The 7,837-nt window shown below is 36.9% G+C and overlaps 1 non-coding gene across 1 annotated transcript; it reads right to left on the reverse strand.

The window, feature by feature from the left end:
* Positions 1-7,045: 7,045 nt before the first annotated feature.
* Positions 7,046-7,118, reverse strand: TRNAG-UCC (transfer RNA glycine (anticodon UCC)). Its single transcript has one exon. It is a non-coding gene; the product is annotated as a tRNA-Gly (tRNA).
* Between the last annotated feature and the right edge of the window lie 719 nt (positions 7,119-7,837).

A 7,837-nucleotide genomic window follows, 5' to 3' on the forward strand; every position in this document is an offset into this window, starting at 1 on the left:
TAGAACCTCCCCTATTTTTAATACATCCCAAAGACTACTAAGGGTCATCAACATCGCAACAACAACAACTATAACCAACAATAGCAACAACAACAATGCAATCCAATATGAGTTTCTCCGATTATCTTAACAATCATATTGAGCGGCAAGCTCGTTCTTACTCATAACAAGATATGAATTGAATCCAACTCTTATTTCATAAATTAGTTTACAACCTTAAGAACATCATACTTATATGTACCATATTATTTCTAGTTTAAAACATCCACAAAATGCCTTCCAAAACAGCCCCATACGTCTAGCACCCTAAATTTTTATCGTCAATCACTTATTTTTCATCTTTTCTTCTTCAATAAACTTAATTAACACCTAGAAAAGCTTAACAACAGCAGCCAAAACATTATTAAATTATTTCTCACAATTTCCAGCCACCACAAATCATATATTTAGCCACAAAACAGCCCAATCAAAGAGAACACCATATCTCATGTTCTTTCAAGTGCTATCTTATGATTTTTCACTCAAACAACACAACCAACACAAGATTAGCCTTAGTCACAATCAAGAAGATGTTATACATACCTTGGAAAACATCTACAACTCGAAATCCTATCTTAACTTAGCTCACAATAGCCCTCAATAACACCACAACATCATTGAAGCATTCTCTTGTAGTCTTTAACACCTTTGATGATGATTTGAGTTGATTTCCCTTTAGTTTGGTTCTTGGGATCTTGGACCATCTCTTAGAGAGAATTGAGATGTTTTGGTGTATGTTTTCTGTGTATAATGATGAGATATACAAGGAAGAAGAGAACTTATAAGCCCACCGCCTCAATTCTCCAAGTAGGTGGGTAAGCTGCCTGCTTGGCAGCTTGAGCAGTGCAACTTCGGACGCGTGCATCTCTCTAATACGAAATCGTATTGACAAACAGTTTGCAGTGTTGTAAACTAGACACATAGGGGTTTAATTACATATAAATATCTCCATGTAACTCTCAATATATTGGGAGAAAACTACATCCTAACTGGCCTATAAAACTGGCAGTTTCTCCGAAGTGCGGCGACATGACTTGGCGACCCTACTATATAAATTCATATTTTTTACCCCTATGTCATATGAATAAATGGTTTGGACCATTGGAAACTACGTTCTAAGACCTTCATTTTTGTATATAATATGTCCTAAAACGACTTCATATGATACATGAAATATATTGCTCAAAATGCTTCATTACAAGGCAAATCCTTAGTCGATTTTTTCGCAACTTAAATCCGATTTTTTCCAAACTTTATATTCATATCCAAATATCATATATAGTCATATCCAAACATCATATATAGTCATATCTTGACTTTAAACTCATTTAAATCATGATTAACAAGTCTCATATTCATCTTAACTTGCTTAAGACTTCAGTAAACCTTTCTTATCCTTGTAGAAGGATTTCGTCCTTTTTGAGTTTATATTAGATAATCCTATAATGATAGTGATGTCTGAAGTACAGGGTATAACAATATTAAATCACTTTATATACTTTCAAATAAGATCTCATTCCCGAGCTTATATCAATTGACTTACGACATACTTTCACGTACAAAAACATGGGGTGTAATAATAATAAAACTGGATATCCCTTTTTTGTAATTGATATAAGTTCATTGTTTGTGTGATCACATGTTTTAAAGGAATGAAGTGATTTAAGCTCTTAATTATAGGGAAGACTTGTTCAGTAATTTCTTGTTCTGAGTTTATTGTTGTATATCATGCCTAATTAGAATTTCATATTATTATATTATTGGACCACTAGTAAGTATCGGAGTCGACCTCTCGTCACTACTTCTTCGAGGTTAGACGGGATACTTACTGGGTACGCGTTGTTTTCATACTCATACTACACTTGTTGTACAGGCACATGTGTGTTCAGTGGCCTTGTGGGCGCAGCGGCATGGGTGATACAGGGTTAGGTGAGCTGCATCTTATGAGACGATCTGCAGCCAGCAGAGTCTCCTTCAGAGTACTTGTGTTTTCATTTTTGTCCAATTTTATATTTCGGACAATTATTGTATTGTATTTTAAATCCTAATAATTGCTCATGCACTTGTGACCCCGGGATCTGGGATGATTAGGGGATATTCATTATTGAAATTGGAAAATATCATTATTATTTTGTAAAGTTTATCTGTTACTAGTCAAATTGAAGGAATTTATAATTTCAAAAATATTAAAAATAGAATTAAATAAACTATTTAATGTTGGCTTGCCTGACAGCGGTGTCCGACACCATTACGACCTTTAATGAATTTTCGGTCGTGACAGCCCCGCTCTTTGCCAAAAAACCACATTTATGAAAAGGATCAAAGTGATGGAAATAATGTATAAGATGGAGAAGATAAAGGGGGAATCCGAAGATGATGTATGATTTTAAGTTTGGTTGGATTGTTGTTTAGTTAGATGTTGACTTTTGAATATTACATTTTGAAGTTTGGTTGCATTTTTGTTTAGTTTTGACCGGATGCTTATGAAGTTTGGTTGGATAATTTTGACGTCTGATGAGACAGTTTGGATGTGGATAGTTTATGAAGTTTTACTGTTGTTAAGTTGTTTTTTATTGTAGTTGCACTTCTGTTTCTATTGAATATGTGCAGCAAAAAATAAGCACTGCCTGGCAAAAATATACCAAAATTACCGAGAGACTTGCTGACAGAGTCCACCGGAAAATTGTTTATTTGTAAATCCAAAATTCTTATTTACCGAGGGACTCCAAAGGTATATTTAATTTTGTAAATTTCATTGAACATATCGATGTATCTATCGAAATTTGGATTAATTCATATTTTCAAAATTTTAAATTTACTAAATTAAAATTCTAAATATAGGATAGTGTCCATCGGTAACATTAAATTATTATTTTTAATTTATCGATAGATCTCCATCGATATGAATATTATAGATATTATATTATTTATAACATACCGGATATCCGTCGGTAAATAGAATTATCTGAACAAGTTGTGTCAAAAAGCTAATCGATGGTTGTCCGATGGGGTCCCTCAATAATTGGCGAGGGAGTATGTAGGTCAATTTTACCGAGGAATGATTTACCTACGTATCAGGGGCGAAGCCGCGTTAGGTTAAGTCAAAAAACTATATTATATATATATAGGTAAAAATACTAAGTTTTAAAAGTATATAATATATATTGAATATTCTTTGTCAAAAAAAAAATTCTCTTCTTTTAAATTTGAACACCCTTGGAGAAATTTCTGGCTTCGTCACCGCTACGTACCACTTAATGACGGTCTTCCCTCGATAAAGCCTTGTTACCGAGGGACGTCCCTCGGTAACCTAAGTCGATAAACAACTGTTTTTAGTAGTGAAAATACAAGTAGTCCAGCCTATCAAAGAGACAAATATAATAAATAGGTAGATAGCATGGAACTTCGATCTTGCGATTCCAATGGCAGATAAATACAAACTACGCATATCATATATAAAACACTCCAAATCACGTCTGCTCCTATAATAATGCTATAAAAATGTTTATTTTTCTACTTGTTTGTTCCTCGAAAACTTCAATAGGCAGAAAGCTAGAATTTGGTCGAAAATCCTTAACCAGTATTCCATCTAAAATTCTATCAGTCAATCAAATAGTTCATAATTATAAACTGTTTGGTAAGTGATATGAATTCCACGCCCATCACAATTGGAATGTGTGACGACCCGGTCAGTCGTCTAATGAGTTATCGCTTCATTTTCTTCATTTCTGCCTCCTTATGCTTTGTTATCCGTGTTATATGGTATCGGATTGTTCGGATAGAATCCGAAATGATTTTGGCAAGGTTTGAGACACTTAGTCTCTTTTAAGAAAATTTAAGTTGGAAAAGTCAACCGGATATTGACTTATGTGTTAGAGGGCTCGGATGTGAGTTCTGATGGTTCGGTTAGCTTCGGGAGGTGATTTGGGACTTAGGAGTGCGATCAGAATGGGTTTTGAAGGTCCGGAGTAGATTTAGGCTTGAATTAACGAAGTTGATATTTTGGCGATTTCCGGTTGGTAGGCGAGATTTTGATATAGGGGTCGGAATGGAATTCCGAGAGTTGCAGTAGTTCCATTGTGTCATTTGGAATGTGTGTGCAAAAATTTCAGGTCATTCGGACGTGGTTTGGTTGGGTTTTTGATCAAAAGCGGAATTTGGAAGATTTTGAAAAGTTAGGCTTGAATCCGATGTGTTTTGGGTGATTTGATGTTGTTTGAGGTGTTTTGATGATTGGAACAAGTTTGAATAAGGTATTAGGATATTTTGTGCTTTTGGTTGAGGTCCCGGGGGCCTCGGGGTGATTTCGGGAGGTTAACGGGAAGTTTGGATTGTTGTTGCAGCTGTTGAATTGCTGCTTCTGGTATTTTCGCAGCTGCGGATTGGGGACCACATGTGCGGCGCCGCATATGCGAGGGAGTGGCCACAAAAGCGACCAGAGGTATGTTGGACTAGGACCGCAGAAGCGGCTAGGAGAACTGCATCTGCGATGTCGCAGATGCGGGCGAGGACTGTAGATGCGGATGGCTGGGAACTTAAGTGATTCCACAAAAGCGGACGTTGAACCGCAATTGCGGTACCGCAAAAGCGAGTATGGGACCGCAGATGCAAAAAGGTCTGGGTAGAAGGTATAAATTGTCTTCTTCGCGAAATTTTGCTAAGTTTATCATTTTTGAAGACGGGAAAGAGGCTAAGGCATAGGATTTCAAGAGGAATCAAAGGATATCAGTTGGGTAAGCTCCCTAAGCTTAATTACTTGGGTTTAAGATCATTTTTCATTGTTTAATCATGGTTTTAGTGGAGATTAAGGAGGAAAAATTGGGGATTAGGGCTTGAGTTTAAGAGGCCTCTAAATGGAGATTTGAGGGGTCATTTGGATTTCGATTTCAGTATTCTTGATATGTATAGACTTGTGGGAGGATAAAGATCCCGTTGATGTAGAAATTATTGAATTCCGAGACTTGGGCCCGGGGGTCGGGTTTTGGTAATTTCGGGATTTGTGTCATTTATTGATTGTTTTCGCTTGGGCTTCGTTCTATTAGCATATCTTGACGTCCTCGTTCTGATTTTTGGATAGATTCGACGCGAGCGGAGGCCGATTCAAGAGGCAAATGCGTCGCGAGCTAGAGATTTGACCGGTTCGCGGTGAGTAATGATTGTAAATGATGTTCTGAGGATTTAAAATTGCACATTGTAGTGTTATATTGAGGTGGGACACACACTTGATGACGAGCGTGGGGTCGTGCACTATTGGGGATTGTGACTTGGTCCGTCCTGATTAATGATTTTACTGCGTATTTGACTGAAATCTATTTGTTATCATCATTATTTGGGCTGAATGTCATATTTGGGCCTTGTGCCAACTATTTGAACCCTTCGAAATTTTTTACTGGTATTTCCTTACTGTTTTGACTTTATACTTGAACTCAGTCATGTTATATTTCACTATTTTCCGTACTCAGCCATGTTTAATCTTTTTTAACACTTACATTATCTTTTAAATGATATTTTGGGCTGAAAAACATATTTTACTACTGCCCGAGTGGCTTGTGAGGATTTTTGACTGAGTAAGGCCGAGGACCTATGTTGTGAGGAAACATTTGATACTGATTATCAGGCCGAGGACCTGAGATATGTACGCCACGAGGTGACTTGATTGATATGAGGCCGAGGGCCTAGTGATAATGCCACGAGGTGGCTTGATATTGCGTTTGGGCCGTAAGGGGCCCCTCCAGGAGTCTGTACACCCCCAGTGAGCGCAGGTATCCACTGTGATATGAGATTGAGCCCGAGGGGCTGATATTGTGATCTGAGATTTGAGCCCGATGGGCTGGTACTGTTCTGAGATATTGCCCGAGGGGCGTATTTGTTGATACTGTTCTCGAGGGGCGAGTCTTTATGTGTTTACTTTTCATAATTGACTGTCAATTACCTGCTTAAATATGGAAAAAAGGCTTTTCATGAAACTACATCTGAGATAAAGAATTTTACCTATCTTTCATTGATTTATTGGTTTTACTTGGTTTTACTACTTCATTATAGAATGCTTTGTGTCTTACGTAGTTTCTTGCTTTCAGTCTTTATTTACATTGGTTACTCGCAGAGTTGGAGTACTCACTTTACTCCCTGCACCTTGTGTGCAGATTCAGGCGTAGCTGGTTCCACTCCCGAGTGCTGATCCCTCCAGCTTCAGGCGGACATTCGGAGTTCACGAGGTAGTTGTTGGCGTCCGCAGCCCCGTGTTCTACTCCTTTATCACTTCCATCTCTTTTCAGACAGTTGTACTAGTTTATTGACTTAGCTGATTTGTATTATGATTTATAGATGCTTATGAGTAGTGACACCCCGGTTAGGGCTGTATATGGGTGTTCTTCCGCGTATTTATGTTATCATGGTTACTTCGGATTTATTTTATCGCATTTAGACCGTTTCTTAAATGCTTAACTGTTAATAAATGGAAAATGGAAAGTGTCGGCTGGCCTTTTCTTCACGAGATGCGCCATCACGACCGGGTCCGGGTTAGGATCGTGACAGAATGTAAATATATTTTGAACAGAGATGCTGGTTTGCTCGAGAGGTTAAAAAGGGGAAGACTTAAGATCTTCTGCACATAAGTGCGCGTGGGTTCGAACCCAACAGCCAGCATGTCTTCCTTTTATTTTGCCTCTTTGCTACGAGAAATTCTCTTGAATTCCTTCTCCAACACAATAAATTTTCCCCTCCTCAATTTCCATAAAAATAATTTTCTTTTGTTACTTTCTTGTGCTCCATTGGGTGACGACTACGGAAAATTACTCTAGGCTGTACAATTTAAACTTAGCAAGTAACATGCACTTTGAAGAGTGAAGACTGATATTGGAAGAGCAGGAGTGCTTTAAATTTGACTACATAGTGTTTTATACTTCTCTGTATTTCCTTTCTATTTAAAGAACAAAAACAAAAGAAGAACTGAAAAATAAGAATTGGCAACAAAGCAAAGCTAAATTGGATCGTCGTACAAAAATAATGCGTCTGCCGGGAGTCGAACCCGGGGTCTATTGCTTGGAAGGCAATTATCCTAACCGTTGGACTACAAACGCTGTTGTTGAAAGTTATATTAGTCCACCTATATTATTCTAAGAATCGTGGTGTTTGATTTGTGCATATGGTTCTTCACTTCTTCGTATATTCAGGGAAAAAATATTCCCCTTAATTATATGGAAAGTAAATCGAAAAAGAGCACTTTTTCGGATTCATTCGTGCTCAGAGGTACATATTCCGAAATTTCTTTGGCAATTTGAACGCATGAAATGAGAACATTTTTGCAACTTTTAAATCTCAAATTTGGTTAAATCCTTATTTTCTTTCCTCGTCTCTTTTTGAGTCAAATCTTGTCTGATAGGGTATAGAAATATATTCCCTTCTATATTGCCATGCTAAAGGAGAAGAGTAAAAACTAGCCAGCCCCAGATTACTTTGGTTTCTTGGTGTTCCATCTAACTTAAACCATGAACTGAACAATGTCGAAAGGCCTGAGACTACTAATAATAAAAATGTAGCCCACTCAACGAACAAAATGGGATTAGAGATTTTTACATGATAGATCTTTTTTAAAGAGTTAATAATATAAATAGTATTACTTTTGCTTTATTCCTAAAACAGCAAATTAATTTACAATTATGGCATGTTTTAAAATCTCATAGGTTTTTTTGCCTATATGTTTTAAAAGATTCATTAATTAAGGAATCAATAATTAAGGGATGGATTACTAATTTGTTCTCATTAATTTATCCCCTATATATATATATATATATATATA

This window comes from Nicotiana sylvestris, chromosome 6 (genome assembly GCF_000393655.2).
Source record: "Nicotiana sylvestris chromosome 6, ASM39365v2, whole genome shotgun sequence".
NCBI lineage: Eukaryota > Viridiplantae > Streptophyta > Magnoliopsida > Solanales > Solanaceae > Nicotiana > Nicotiana sylvestris.